The following is a 16346-nucleotide window of genomic DNA, read 5'->3' as shown; positions in this document are numbered from 1 at the left end:
AGGAGTGGGAATATGTGTGCATTGGTGTGTTGAATGAACATTTTTTAGAATTCCACTGTAATACAGCTATTGATTTTTTAACTATTTATCTTTGCACTTTAAGTGGTCATTCTAGGGATTAGAATATACATTTTTATCTCTTCACAGCCTGCTTATTTCTTTTTTTTTTTTTAATTATACTTTAAGTTCTGGGATACATGTACAGGATGTGCAGGTTTGTCACATAGGTATACACGTGCCATGGTCGTTTGCTGCACCCATCAGCCCACTATCTACATTAGGTATTTCTCCTAATGCTATCCCTCCCCCAGCCCCCCACCCCTTGATAGGCCCCAGTGTGTAATGTTCCCCTCCCTGTGTCCATGTGTTCTCATTGTTCAGCTCCCACTTATGAGTGAGAACATGTGGTGTTTGGTTTTCTGTTCTTGAGTTAGTTTGCTGAGAATGATGGTTTCCAGCTTCACCCATATCCCTGCAAAGGACGTGAACTCATCCTTTTTTACGGCTGCATAGTATTCCATGGTGAATATGTGCCACATTTTCTTTATCCAGTCTATCATTGCTGGGCATTTGGGTTGGTTTCCAGTCTTTGCCATGGTAAATAGTGCACAGTCTACTTATTTCTAATGTACCACTTCATATAACATAATGAAACTTGCAGCCTTACTGGTCACTTGATCTGTCTTCCATCCTAGATGCTGTAGCTATCATATCTATTATAAACTCCACATGTCATGGTATAATGTTTGCTTTCAATCAGTCATGTGTATTTTTATTTGAAGATCTGTGATTTGGGACATATACATCTATGATTGTTTTAACTTCCTGATTAATTGACCCTTTATCATTTTAAAGTGTCCCTCTTTATCTCTGGTAATATTTTTTGTTGTGATGTGTAGTATCTGATATTAATGTATAGCTACCCCAGTATTTTTATGCTATATGCACAGTACATCTTTTAACACCTGTTTACCTGTATATCTTTCAACCTATCTATATCTGCATATTTAAAGCACATCTTGCTTTCTTGAGTTGGGCCTTGCTTTTTTATCCATCCAGACTATCTCTGCCTCTTAGAGTGTTTAGTCCATTTACATATGATGGCCTCTTACATTTACATTGGAAAGATAAGGTGGGATTCAGATCTACTATTTTACTACTTGTTTCCTGTTCATCCCATCTATTTTTGGTTTCTCTCCTCCTCCTTTTCTATTTCCATTGGGGTTAATTGAATACTTAGTAGAATTTGCTGTTTATGATGCTAGATGGCTCTCTGGTTGTTCATCTCTCCCTCCCTGTCTCTGGTGTCCTGGTTCTCACCATTCTTTAGCTGCTGCTATCCCTCCAGAGAGATACAGAGCATCGCAGGTGGCTCCCATTTCTTCATCCCTCTCCACCTGCTTGGCCCTTCGCTGTTGCTTAGACAAATGCTTGCACTTACCTGCTTGCAAAACAAGGCAAAGGAGCATTTTCTGAGAAATGCAGCAGAAGTCTATGTATGACTTTGAGGTGGCGCCTGCTTTTTTCACTGGTTGAGTTCCTTTTTTTTTTTTCCCCGAGACGGAGTTTCGCTCTTGCTGCCCATGCTGGAGTGCAGTGGCGCCATCCCGGCTCACCGTAACCTCTGCCTCCTGCATTCTAGCGATTCTCCTACCTCAGCCTTCCGAGTAGCTCGGATTACAGGCATGCGCCACCGCACCCAGCCAATTTTTTGTATTTTTAGTAGAGACGGGATCTCTGGGGTTGAGTTCTTTTGGTGGTTAGTCGAAGGAGCTACTTGAGCAGCCCGGGTGACATTAGCAAAGCGCAGGGTCTCAGCTTCGAGAGCTGGAAGACACTTGGTGAGAAAAATTCAGGAAGGTACAGTGAATGCCTCAACAGCACAGCTACCGGCATCGCGCAGCCGGCGGCAGGACAAGCCCGGCCTCACGGTGAGCGACTCTGCTCCTGACCTTGGTCCTTAACCCTGGCCGCACATTGCAGCCGCCAAGGTTGGGAAGAAAATGCTGATAGCAGGGAACCTCCTCAAACCAATTAATTCAGGATCCTTGGGCCAGGCTCAGAAGGTGGATTGTTTTCAAGCTCCCCAAGTAATTCTAACATGCAGCCAGAGTAGGTAACCAGCGAATTTGTTCATCCGGATCTCAGGAGAGGCCGACGCGCCCCAGAGTCCATCTTTTTCCTGATTTCCTGCCCTCCCTTCCTCCTCTTTCTGCATTCATCCCAACTCTCACCTGGGACTCCAGGAGCCCAGAGGGAGAACGTCTTCATCTGGGGACCATTCCCCATCAGCACCACAGGAGGCATTTGGCCATGTCTGAAAACAGTTTTGTTTGTCACCGCCTGGGGAAACAGTGCTACTGCTATCTAATGTGTAGAAGCCAGGGGTGCCGCTAAACATCCAACAATGCACAATCCAAATCCCGCAAACCAAATGTTAATAGTACCAAGAGGGAGAAACCTCGGTCTATAGGGAGGAAAGGTGTGCTACAGTGACCTCAGGCCAGTGGCTTCTCACCCCGGACACAACTGGGGTACAAGGGGGCTGTGCACAAACTGGAGCCCCAGTCAAATGCACCCATGACCACTGGACCCCCTCTCCAAAGAATTTTCTCATATTCCACACTGGGTAATTCATCTGCTCTTATCAAAATCAGCCAGATATGAGGAAGGGCTAAAACCATTGGGAAGTAAAATTCTCTGGAGACCAGGGATGACAAAAAGAAAAAAAAAAAAAAAAGACGACTAAATGTTATTTGCAAAGCCCATACATTCAGCAGGTACACTGTGGCTATGCACAACTGTTAGCCCAAGAAAAATTAATTCTAGATTTCATTCAGTAGACACTGGCGTTTAAAAAATATATACTCAATTTGGAGCAGCACCATCATGGCCAATGCCACTGGCTATCTGGGGGAAGGCACTGTCAATCACCAAGTCTGTGAAGCAGAAAAACAGTAATTTCGGAGCACTTGCAAATCACCCAAAGAGTGGTCTGTTTTCAGTTCTTTTTTTCCATTTTAAAGCACTCAAGAACCAGCTAGATGGAAAGTACTTCTCTGAAAATTTGAAGATAGAAGGTTTATTGGTTCTCTTCAGACAAAAAGAGGGAAAATAAGGCAGTGGCCACAAAGCAAATGAAGTGTGCGTTTCCCTCACTCTGTGCCTGATGAATGGAATAGTCAAATGAGCCAATCTCAGTGGAGAAGGAAAAAAAAAAAAAAAACGAGCCGTGCACACTGGATTTGCAGGCTGTATGTGATGGGTGTCAGAATCAGAGAAGAGAGTCCTGATTCCTCGACAAATAAAAATACCTGCTGTTAGAGAAAATGTTGAGAGCTGTTCATACAGGCTGACACTGATGCAATGAAGACTGAGCCTTTAATTCATAACCACCACAGACATCCAGGTCCCGTGGGAAGTGTGGCTATGAGTGGGGAAGAAACTCCAGTTCTGTTTCATGGCAGGACCCTCCTGGTTACACAAGAGCCAGCAGGAGCCAGGGAATGTTTTATGAGGAGCATGGTTGTTAAGGTGTCACCTCTTGAGTTAGAATGGGAGCCTTTTCCTATTAAGAACATTTTAAAGCAGAGTCAAAAACTATCCCCCGCTCTTTTCTATTCCCACGACAGCAGGCATCTAAGAAAGAATGATCAGTTAGAAATCTCCAAACATTGGGGTCGTATTTTTCTGTGTCTGATTGCTTGGTGTCACTTTCCAAAGTTTCTCTTCTCAGTCCATTTACCAGAGTTCATTTGCTCTTGAGATGACAAAAAAAAAAAAAAAAAAAAAAGAGTAACTGAGTATCAGTTTGATGGTGAAATATGCGTGATTCTCCATATTTATAACCATCCTAAAGCTAAAACTAATGGGTGTAGCTGCACCAACTTTACCTGTTTGGTCCTTGGAACCACTGCACTTATTCTGGGCATTCTCTAGGTCAGAAGAAGCAGGACCTAGCAAACCTGGATTCTTTTTTTTCTTGTTTCTATTCATTTTTTTAATCGACAGGTAAAAATTGTATCTGTTTATGGTGTCTTTTGATATATGCACACATTGTAGCATGGCTAAATCAAGCTAATTGGCATATGCATTGCCTCACATACTTATTTCTTTGTAGCGAAAACACTCTGTTAGAAATTTTCAAGTATGCAAAACAATGCTTTTTTAACTATAGTCACCAGATCTCTTCAATTTATTCCTCCCGTCTACCCGAAGTTTTGTATTCTTTGACCAACATCTCACCCGTTCTGCCCCACGCTGCCACAACCCCTGGTAACCACCATTCTACTCCCTGTTTCTGAGTTCACCTTCTAGAGTCCACATATAAGTGAGATCATATAGTAGTTATCTTTCTATGTCTGGCTTATTTCACTTAACATGATGTCCTTTAGGCTCATCCACATTGTAAACCACAGAATTCCTTCCTTTTATGGCTAAATAGGATTCCACTGTGTATGTACATATTTCTTTATCCATTCATCCACTGATGAGCATATCATCAAGATGTGATTGATTCCGTATCTTGGCAATTTTTAATAATGCTCCAATGACCATGGCAGAAGTCTTAGATTCTTCATCTAAAATCAGACTGAACATTACTGTCTTGGATCTCCCTTGGTTGAGAAAACAAGTAACAGTACTGTACTGAGGAGAGGCTGGACCAATCCAACATAAAATGCAACAAGAGATTGACAGCCACTCTCCTGAGATGGTTTTCTGGAATTGTCCCTTGACTCTGTGGCCTTGGAACAGAATGAGGCCAATCTGATCCAAATGAAGATGAAACCCAGGATCACACACATATAGGGTTTTAAACAAACAAACATTTCCTCCATGGATAAATGGAAGGAGTAGGGGATGCAAGGATGAATGAATGAAAAAATAAACAAATGAATTGACAAACGGATGCATGAAAGAGTGGTGAGATGGCTGTGTAACTATTTAAGAAAAATTGTTATAATATATGTTAATAATGGGAAGGCAGGCTTTATTCAAGGGGACCCTATAGAGGGGCTTTGCAGTAGGAGACAGAGATGGCGCTCAACTCTACAGTCAACAAGGCCAAGTGAGAATTGGTAGCCAAGGAGCAAAGTGAGGGTCAGCAGGTAAAAAATTACTAAGAGGAAACATCAAAGCTAAAGGATTCTTGTTAGGCTGACTCAACAGGATTACTGCTAAAGGCAGGCCAGGATGGGGGATGAGGAATTGGATCAAGTTTCAAGGGTGGGAGATTTTCACTAAACTGACCCAGCAGAATTCTTGCTAAAACTGGAATAAAAAGGCCAAGGATAGAACCCAAGGTTGGAGATTTGAGGACTCAGAAGAGCCTGTCTGGAGTTAGGTTAAGGGGAGTCTTTGACATAAGGTACATATCTTCTTCAAGCCTCAGTCTTCCTAACCAATGAATGGGAATAATATCAACTTTATAAGATTACGGTAATAATTAAAATGAGAAAATCCTTGTGAACACAGTGCCCATCACATGAGAAGTATTGAAGAGATTCTTTTCCTGCCTCTCCTTCCTATATCTCTCTTTGAAAGAAACATGGTTTCATCAGGATTGATCTACTCTTGCCTTCAGCTTATCACATTTGAGAAATATCCTCCACGTTTATTAGGTAGCTGAGAACCACATAAACCTTCCCTCCCTCCACACAGATGCTAAACTTATGAGCAAAGAGTAGAATAGTAAAACCATCTTTAGCTACACAGCTTCTTGCTTACATTGGCACCACTTTACTCCAACAGGCTATGTTAACATGACTTTTCCAGGGAATTCTTGCTGGGGAAGACTTACTTTATTGTTTTGTTTTAAGAACTTCTTGAAAATCTATTATCCAAACAATAGACTACTCAACTAGCCCTCATCAGGGTAGTAATCCATTTCTTGGAAAAACAGATCTCTCTGCTGGGTTTATGACACATCTATTTAATCCTCAAGTCTGCCTTGAAACTCTTGTCTTGCTGTGCCCACCATACCTGAACTGTTCCATCACAAATTTTGCCTGATCCCAATCAGCATCTCCCCTCCCTGCATTCAAAGAACTACCTTAAACTAACCCTAAAAACTTTACAAATAATCCGCCCTTGCCCCTCAGCCCCTACCCCACCTTTTTTGAGATAGGACTAAAACTGTCAATATAACAATCTTGCTACTGGGATAAGCAACTATGACGGTTAACATTGAGTGAGTGTCAATTTTATTGGATTGAAGGCCGAGATGACTGGCAAAGTATTGTTTCTGGGTGTGTCCATGAGGGTGTTGCCAGAGAAGATTAACCTTTGAGTCAGTGGACTGGGAGAGGAAGACCCTCCCTCAGTGTGGGTGGGCACCATCCAATCCGGTGCCAGCACGGCTAGAACAGAGCAGGTGGAAGAAGGTGGGATAAGCTGGCTTGCTGAGGTTTCTGGTTTTCTTCTTTCTCCCATGCTGGATGCTTCCTGCCCTTGGACATCAAACTCCAGGTTTTTCCGGCTTCAGACTCTGGGACTTACACCAGTGGTTTGCCGGGGGCTCTCAGGCCTTTGGCCACAGATTGAAGGCTGCCCTGTCGGCTTCCCTACTTTTGAGGTTTTTGGGACTTGGACCGTCTCACTACTGGCTTCCTTGCTCCTCAGTTTGCAGGCAGCCTATCGTGGGACTTCACCTTGTGATCATGTGAGCCAATTCTCCTTAATAAACTCCCTTTCATATACACATGTATCCTATTAGGTCTGTCCCTCTGGAGAACCCTGACTCATACAGCAACACACAGTGTTTTGCTTGATCACCAGGTTAATACCGTGGCCCTTTCTAGGAGCTGACATTCCCTATCCATACAGGAATGGTTGCTATGAGTAAGCCAGGCTTCTCTGGTCTCTATACTCGGGAGAAGTGAATGAGGGACTCCACACCATAATCCTGCCTTTCCTTCTTCAATGTAGGATTGTTATCAGATACCTCCTTTGCTGGATTTATAACAAAAGGCCATAAATAACCAGAGCTTCTCAAAATCATCTGAGACGAACACATTCCCATCGTGCATATTCGGCGCCATTGGGGGGAGTTCATGTTGTGGGGCGGGGTATGTGGCGTTCATTCCCTTAGTCCAGGCTAAGAGTTGGGCTCTGAGCCAGGACCAGGGAGGGGGTCCCAAGCCTGGGACTGCATGAAAAACCAGGAGCTGGGAGCCCAGTGATCCTAAACCCAAGACATAATACTTCCTCTTTCTCAGCTTTTAGGGCCAGGCAGCACGCGGTGAGGGCTCACTTTCCCATTAACATACTTATACTTCCTCTTGGCTGAGCTTCCCTCTGCAGTCCCTGATGAGCTAAGCACCCTCTCTGGGCAGAAGGAGAAGCTCTGCACAGTCTAGGACCCCTGTGGGGTGAAACATCTCTCCACTCAGGGAACACTGGGGGAGAATTTAAGGTTCAGGCTGTTAAGCCATGAGTCTTGAGCTGTTGTTATCGGAAATGCATTATGCCATCTAATTCTATTTCCATTCATCTCTGCTTGGGACCTAAGGGATATTTAGGAGGAAATGATTAATGAGTTCCTTGGGATGTTCCCATAGCAAACAGCAAACCCATCGTCGGGTGACTACGAATGATGCAAGTCACCCCAAAAACCGACCAGGGGCTTTATTTTTACACTGCACACTCGTTAGAAATCAGTAAATCAGAGACGACTGAGTTGGCAACTTTTCAAGTCTGGGGAAATGGTTTTTAAGAGCGAAACAGACTACAGATCACTTCCCTCCATCCTGCCAGAAACCTCGGGGAAGTTAAGTGGAGAACATCTGTCAAGACCCAGGGACAAAAACCCAAAATCATCCATCTGGCGGAAGTGACAAAAATCCCCCAAACAACTGGAATGTCTTTCCATATTTGTCTCGCTTTACCTACAACGCAACAGCTCTCTCTGGCATGCCAGCCAGCACGCACAGTTAATCATGACAGTCCACTGAAGGCGCATTACGCCCATCTTGGATCTTGTTTAACATCTATTTAAAGGATGTCCCATCCACAGGTGTGCCAGTTTATCTATGCAGATGACACATCTTGAGCAGTTCGGAGATGGCGGTGTCTGGGCCCGTCCCTCCTATTCCCACAGCTTTTCTTGGCGGCAGACTTGCTCTCAGGTGGAAGGAGAATGTCAGCGTTGCTTCCATTGTCCACTGAAATGAAAGTTCTGACTTAGAACTGAGTTGTCTTCTCACCCCACGTTATGCCACCCTCTGCCCCATGGAAGAGCTGGTGTCTTTTCTGAGTCACACACTTGGAAACACGAACCGAGGGTTTTAGGACAGTTCTCCATAAGCTGACACCATATGAACGCCCGGCCTATGGGGCGTGTGGGGTCCTGTCTGAATTCCCCACTGGGAGCAGGCCCTTCCTCTGCACCTCGGCACCCTAAAGCACATCACTCCCCGCTGTCCACACCCTGCCCACGCTTTCCTTCATCCTGGATGAAATATTTATTGAGCAACTGCTTTAAGAGAGGGGCTTTGACCTCCTGCAGAGCTGGGCTTAGCCTGAGAGACAAGACAAGCACTTGTGAAATATTTAATAATGATACAAAGGCCAGAACAGGCGATTCAGAAATAACAGTAGCTGTAGGGTTCTGAGGAGAGAAAGATCGATAAGCGCTGACATGACTAGAAGAGGCTTTATAGAAGACATCAGACTGGGGGATAAACTTTATGTAGACTCAAAGCAGGGGAGAGGCCCTGCTGGGAGAGGCACCCAGGATGAGCAAAGGTGAAAATGAACAGACAGGGTTTTGACCAGTTGGAGAAACATCAAGGTTATCTGGAGCCAGGGAGAAATAAGCTGGTGCATGATAAGAAGAGGAACGCAGGAGAAACAGGCTAATGCCCTGGCGGAGGCCCTGACTTCAGCGGGCCCAGCCTGCAGTGCTCTCCAGTGGAAACTTTCCAGAGACATCCTCCCCCAAAGCTGTCACTGGCTTATTTCCTCCTAAAACCTGGAAAAAGGATAGAGAAGCTAATTAGGACGAACTGAAGCACTTTATCTTACTGAAGGGAACAAGGTAAAGCACTCAGAACATTCTTTGGGCATATTCTGATCAAAACAATGTTATCCAGATGGTATAAATATGCTTCAAGGCATGCAGATGCAAGAAAGGTCAGAATTCTTTATTTTTCCTAAATCAAATTACATCTGGTGAAACAGAATAGGGAGTCCAGAAAAAGACCCACAGGTATACATTCACTTGATTTATGATGAAGGCGGCACTACAGAGTGGTGTGGAAAAGAAGGTGCCTCCAATAAATGGTGCTGAGTCAATTAAATAGTCATATTTTTTAAAATGAGTCTTAGTCCCTCACGACAAGCATATTAATTAATTCCAGGTGGTTTATATTCCTAGATCACATAGGAGAGCGTTGGTATGACCTTGGAATAGCCAAAGATTTCAAAAAGTGATCCAGAAGGACCTAAAAGGGCATTGACCATGAAAAATGTTTGATAAAGTGGAAGAGGTTATAATGAAGAACCTCTGTTCAATAAAAGACACCGGTAAGAAAGCAAATGGGAACCCAGGGAGAAATAGTCTTTTCAGTCCATACATCTATGTCCTAGGCAGTTCAGGCGGTTATAACACAATACCATAGACTGGGTCGTTAATAAACAACAGAAATGTATTTCTCACACTTCTTCTGGAGGCTGAGAAGTTTAAGATCAAGGCACTGGAAGATTCATGTCTGCTGAAGGCCTGCTTGCTGGTACAGATGACCTTCTTCTCATTGTGTCCTCACATGGCAAGAGCAGGCAGAACTCTCTGGGGCTAGAGTAAGGGTACTGATTCCATTTATGAAGGTACCACCCTCATGATCTAATTTCCTCCCAAAGTCCTCTCCTACTAATTCTGTCACATTAGGATATCACACACAGTTAGGATTTCAACATATGAAATTGGGGGAGGCACAAAACATTTGTCCATTGCAATCTGATAAAAAATTTGTATCCAGAATATGAAAAGAACTCCTTCAAGTCACTAAGAACATGGCAGGCAACCCGACAGAACAATAGGAAGAAGATGTGAACGGGCAACTCCTTAAGAAGACAACCAGATGGCCAATACACCAATGAAGAGTCATTTAAACTCATTCGTGATCAAAAAATGCAAATTACAACCAGAGTGCAATACTACTACACATCCATCGGAATGGCTTGTGGAAAAGACTGACAATATCATGTGTTGATGAGAATGCAGAGCAACTGGACTCTCGTACAGTGCCGGCAGGTGAGAAAATGTATACAAATACCTTTGGAAAGTATTTGGCAGGGTCTTGTAAAGCTGACCATGCAAAAGCTCCATGACCCAGCCACTCTACTCTGGGTATTTATTCAAGAGAAATGAAAATGTATGTTCATACAAAGATTTAAAATAAATGCAGCAGCTTTATTCATAGCCAAAATCTGGAAACAATAAAATGTCTATTACCAAGGGAAAAGGAAGCAAATCATAGTATATTTATACAACGGAATGATGTTCAGCAATAAACTAATGACATATAGGGAAAGAAATACACATATGATGATGTAAATTACACTGTAGTGGCAAAGAAAGTCCTGAAAAATAATTCACATGTTTACTGTTAAAAAGGAATGTTTAAATGAATCATGGTACATTCATTCCATGAAATACCACATAAGGGGTTAAAAAAAAAAAAAAAAAAAGAGGGAGAGAGATAAAACTAGATGTGCTGATAAGGGAAAAAATGCCAAGATAATTGAAAAGATATTTTCTAATTGAGTTAAAAATCTGTGTTATATATGTGAACACTTTCAGAAGGATACACAAAAAACAAGTAACTATGGCTAGCTCTGGGGTAGGGTGTGGAACTGGAACAGGGTGAGCTGCTGTCTGGTTTGTCTGGGACTGAGGGGCTTCCTGCAATGTGGGGCCTTCAGTTGTAAAGCCAGGGCAGTTCCCATCCACAGAACACCTTCAGGAGTGAAAGGTCCACTCACTTTTCATTCTCCATCATTTGTACTGCTTGGTTTTTTGTTTTGTTTTGTTTTGTTTTACCACGTGCGTATTATTTTCTTACTTTAAGAAATTTAAATAAAATGTAAACTACTCTAGAATTACTTGTTTTTTTTTTAGACACAGTCTCGCTCTGTTGCCCAGGCTGGAGTGCAGTGGCATGATCTCGGCTCACTGCAACCTCCGCCTCCTGGGTTCAAGCGATTCTTGTGCCTCAGCCTCCTGAGTAGCTGGGATTACAGGCGCCCGCCACCATGCCCAGCTAATTTTTGGGTTTTCAGTAGAGATGGTGTTTCATCATGTTGGCCAGGCTGGTCTCGATCTCCTGACCTCAGTTGATCCACCTGCCTCAGCCTCCCAAAGTGCTGGGATCAGAGGCATAAGACACCATGCCCGACCTAGAATTACTTGTTTTTAATAAGGACATGGTCACATTTCATACTTTGTATTCTAAGATGGGGTCGGCTGAATAAAGGCCCCCAAAAATAGCCAAGTCGCTATCCCTGGAACTGTGAATGTGACCTTCTAAGGTGAAAGTGACTGCAGAGACAGAGGCAGAGGATAAGGTGATGTACTTTGTGGATGGAGGAAGGAGCTACAAACCAAGGAACAAAGGCGGCCACGACAAGCTGGAAAAAGCAAAGAAACGAATCTTACCTGGAGCTTCCAGCAGGGCGTGTGGCCCCACCAAAGCCTTGATTTCAGCTCAGTGATTTCAGACTTCTGGCCTCCAGAGCTGTGAGAGAATACCTTTGTGTTATTTTAAGCCACCAGCTTTGTGGCAATCTGTTATGGCATTCTTAGGAAACTCACACACAAGAGAAGATTTTCAAACACTGGAAAGGAAACGTCCACGCTTCCTGCGCTGAATACGTTGGCAAAGCCTGGCCACATAGAGAATCCAGGCAGCAGCTTCGCGTAAACTAACTCACCCAGGTCAGGCTACAGCGAGATCATCCCGCCTGCGTGATCATGACGGGGATTTATTTGCCTGGTCCACGCTGACATTTACTGGACCCTGGATAGAAAGTTTCAGAATTCAAAGACTGAATTCTGTGGCTGAATACAATTTCTCTGCTCAAGAAATAATCCAGCAGGTTCATAAATCAATACATACACGCCAAGACTCCAGATCAAACTTTGGCCAGTATGTGTGATGGGGTAGATCATTAATAAACATGAGTCTTAATGAGGCTATTTTTAAGTGTCAACTACAATCACCTCTGTGTTCAAACTGAGATCTCCTTGGTTTATTATCATTTTTACTATACACGAATGGGAAATGAGTGGTAAAATTTTTTAATGTGTGAATTAAGGAGTTTCATATCCCCGAAATCACTCTTAATTTGATAGAATCAATCATTTTGAATATTTATAATTGTCCGATTGATGGTATTTACCTTAATTGATCTTTTGCCCTAACAAAAAATTATTCAGAGATGCAGTACCTACATACATTTATTCAAAAGATTTTTCTCAGGTGCAATGAGGGTAATACATAAACACTCCAGGATTTTCCAGCGTAATTTGTAAGGTCTTCCTTTCAAAGTATCGGGTTTTGACCTCGTTTTTAAAAAATTGAATCTGGAAAAGGACGCTTAAAAAGCCAGACTTTCTAGTGATGAATTTTTATTGTTTTCTTGGTGATTAATTTATGCATCATCTCTCCCTTTCCTGGGTATTTTAGCATTTGGCGATGTCTCCTTGTGGAATGAGAATGTGAATTTTTGGGGCATTCGCTTTCAAAAAGGCTCTGGCTTTTATAACAGGGAAGCCAAGAAGTATGTGTAAAATGGGATTAAAATGGGAGAAATTGGCGGAGAATTCACTACACCCATAATTCTCTTATGACATCTGCCACGAGGACGGGAAAGTGCATGTGTCGACGAAGTTTGTGCGAGAAATTCCATTTCAACGCAGCTTCCAAAACCGTCGGCACCTCGCACATCTAACGAAGCTCCTCTTCCTAAATCCTTTCATCTTCCTGGGTCTTTATTGTTCTTGCCAGCTCAAAAAAGCAAGCCTCACCCTAACTTTCTAAACAGGACCACATAAACTGCATTTTCAAATACCAATTTCTGACTGCAGACATGGAGGAATATAAAATCACGGAAAAAAGAAACAAACCAACGACAAAACTACATCCTGGCCCTGTGGCGACTGTGAAGATTGTTTGCTTATCATGTTCCAATGAACCCTTCTTGACTATATTTCTGATGAAATATAGAGGTTTATACAAAAAAGAAGAGAGGAGGAGGAGGAGGAGGAGTGGGTAGAAGAAGAAGGTAGAAGATGGCGAAGGAAGCTGTGTTTGGGATTAAAATAGTTGCTGCTGGCTGGGCGTGGTGGCTCACGCCTATAATCTCAGCACTTTGGGAGTCCAAGGCATGTGGATCACAAAGGTCAGGAGTTTGAGTCCAGCCTGACCAACACAGTGAAACTCCGTCTCTACTGAAAAAAAAAAAAAAAAAATTAGCTGGGCTTGGTGGTGGGCCCCTGTAATCCCAGCTACTTGGGAGGCTGAGGCAGGAGATTCTCTTGAACCTGGGAGACAGAGGTTGCAGTAAGCCAAGATCACGCCACTGCACTCCAGCCTGGGGAACAGAGTGTGACTCCATCTCTAACAAAAATAAATAAATAAATAAAAATTATTGCTGCTAATGTTGACTCCCACCTTCTGGTCCACTTTAGACACTGCCAAGGGGAATCCTCATGTATCTGAAGGGGTCCAACATCCTGATGCTCTTGTCCGTCAACCCCCACCCTCTGCACCCACCCACACGTGCGGTTTTCTCTCCACAACAGACTTAAATAAACCATTTAAATAGCTCTTCCAAGGCTGCATTTTTTTTAAAAATCTCATTTTTCCTTAAGCTTTCTCTTTCCTTTCCTGTTCCCAGCCCTTGCTTTGTTTATCCAAGTTTGTGTAGCAAGAATGATAATAATGCCTATCTTTGATTAACTCTTAGTATGTGCTAGTTTCCATGGATGGCATTATCATTTTATTTCCTATTACCCAGAACAGGAGGCATAATTATCGCCTTTTTGCACCTCAGCAAACCGAGATTCATAGGATTATAGTCGCCCAAAGTCAGATAGCTTGCCATTGAACTTGCTCTCTCCTGGAAATGTGAGGCTTTACCACTCTCGCCTCCCAGGAGATGAGAAGTGGCACAGATTGGCTTTTATGGAAGAAGAGTTTATAGGGTTGCAGTGCCAATTGATTTCTTTTAATTTTATAGATGTTTTATAAGTTCTCTTCTGAATTCACACTGAAACTCACACAAAGTATAAGGCTGTAGTCAAGTGCAAGGTAGAGAGGAAGGAAGGTGGGGAGGGAGGAAGGAAGGAAAGGAAGAGTTTAGGATAATGTTATTTTAAACCTAGGAGAAAATTCTACAAATAGCCTAAGTTTCTATCCACCTTTCCCGAAAATAGATCATTATTCTGATGATTATTTCTCCAAATCAACTGAATAAAAAGAGAATTGCCCTGTTGTAGGTTTTCCCATCGGCTTTACATCTCTGAAGCAAAAGTTGTCAAATTGTCAGCGGCTCTATTCTTCACGGCTTATTGAGCCTGGGGCAAAGAAACTCAGCTATGGAGAGCGTTAAATCAAGCCGGGGCTGGCCTCGGCCACCCACGTTCTGTAGTGGCCAGGATGTTACCCACGTTGTGGAAGACTCGGCAGAGAGACGAGGGACTGGGGCCGATTCTACCCCTGCTCTCTAAAGGTCAGTGCCAAAAAGATAAAGTAACTGTCTCGGATGAGAAGTTTCTGACTTACTGCTTTTGTTTTTTTCCTGTATTCACAGAATGGAAAAAGCTGCTTTGAAGCAATTGCTTTTAATTAGGTTTAAGGAGTTGAGTTTATGAAACAAATAGCTCTGCGATAGTAAGCAATGTGCTAAGAGATGAAGGCCCGGGAAAGCTCCATTGGGCCACATAAAAGCTTTGAATCCAAGGGAGTAAAGGTAGGGCATTTGTCATCCAGATTTAAGTAATCCACCTCCATTCGCCCCACCCACCTCCCCAGGTAGCAGGCGCACTCACCGCACAGAATGTTACAAAGGGCGCTGGGAACAGCGGAAGGAGGAGGATGAACTGACCCGAGGAAGTATTCCCAAGGCCTGTTGGAAAAGACTGTTGTAAATGGAAAACAATTACTGCTAATAGGGTAAAGCACTTGTAGTTTACAAAGTATTTTCGCCGGCCCTATCCATTCGTTTGATCTTATATTTACAATTTCCAAACACACAACTCCGGTGGTCCTTCTGGGAGTTCCTGTCCTGAAACGCATCCTCTGAGGCTGGGTTCTCCCAGGAGGCCCTGAGGAAGGACACAGGCCCCGGGGAATTTCCTGAGGATGTTCTCCCGCAGGGTCAGAAAGGGGTGGGCAGAGCCAAGTAGGGAGGAGGAGAAGCCGGCAACAGTGCAATTTCAGAGGCGGTCACGGACTCAGCTTCATCCCAAGGGGGCCCTAGAGTGTAGGTTGCACCTTGGATTCTGTCCCACCTCTTAGCAACGGGAAAAATTGGCTTTTGAACCACGGGTGACTCTTGTGGGAGGCGAGGGTAACCTAAACATCCAGGCCCTTCCATCTCCTGCAAGAAAGTTGAGGTTGGTTCACAGAGCTGGAAAAGAGCCCTGGAGAGGCACCAAGGCCCTCTGCTCCATGTGCCTCCCCCTGTCTGCACATGCTCCACGTACCTTGGCTGTCCTCCCTCACAGCACTCACCTGTGAACCTGAGGAACTCCTGCTCATCCTTCAAAACCCCGTCCAGGTGCTAGTGACACATTCTTTGATTGCCAGTAACCCAAGCACAAAACCTCTTCTTTGATGCTTTTCCTTTGCCTGGAATATCCTTCTAAGAGCTGCACTTGTCATTAAAATTTTAATGACTCGTTCCCCAAGAGCCACAGTGTTACTGGTGGAGGGCGTCCAGGTTCCCAAGAATTGGACAAAACACACAAACAAAGCAAGGAAAGAACGAAGCAAGAAACGCAGAGATGTGTTGACAGTGAAGTTCACTCCACAGTGTGGGAGCAGGCCTGAGTATAGGGGCTCAAGAGCCCAGTTACAGAATTTTCTGGGGTTTAAATACCCTCTAGAGGTTTCCATTGGTTACTTGGTGTACGCCCTATGTAAATGGAGAGGATGAAGTAAAGTTACAAAGTCATTTACTTGGTGTACGCCCTATGTAAATGGAGAGGATGAAGTAAAGTTACAAAGTCATTTACTTGGTGTACGCCCTATGTAAATGGAGAGGATGAAGTAAAGTTACAAAGTCATTTACTTGGTACACGCCTTATGTAAATGAAGAGGATATTTTCTGTGATAGCCGAA

General features: G+C 43.6%; 1 long non-coding RNA gene across 3 annotated transcripts; it reads right to left on the bottom strand.

The window, feature by feature from the left end:
* Window positions 1-7619: 7619 nt before the first annotated feature.
* Window positions 7620-16074, bottom strand: LOC123573870 (uncharacterized). 3 transcript variants are annotated; one of them, XR_010587164.1, is made up of 4 exons: window positions 15738-16074; window positions 15053-15129; window positions 11657-11735; window positions 7620-8162 (listed from the first exon to the last, which is right to left on the bottom strand). It is a non-coding gene; the product is annotated as an uncharacterized lncRNA (long non-coding RNA). The 3 variants fall into 3 exon arrangements; XR_010587163.1 differs by lacking the exon at window positions 15738-16074 and adding an exon at window positions 15515-15728; XR_010587162.1 differs by lacking the exon at window positions 15738-16074 and having other exon boundaries at window positions 15053-15728.
* Window positions 16075-16346: the final 272 nt, after the last annotated feature.

The sequence above is a fragment of the Macaca fascicularis genome, chromosome 6 (assembly GCF_037993035.2).
Source record: "Macaca fascicularis isolate 582-1 chromosome 6, T2T-MFA8v1.1".
NCBI lineage: Eukaryota > Metazoa > Chordata > Mammalia > Primates > Cercopithecidae > Macaca > Macaca fascicularis.
The sequence above is the reverse complement of the archived record's forward strand: the minus strand, read 5'-3'. Positions and strand labels throughout refer to the sequence as shown.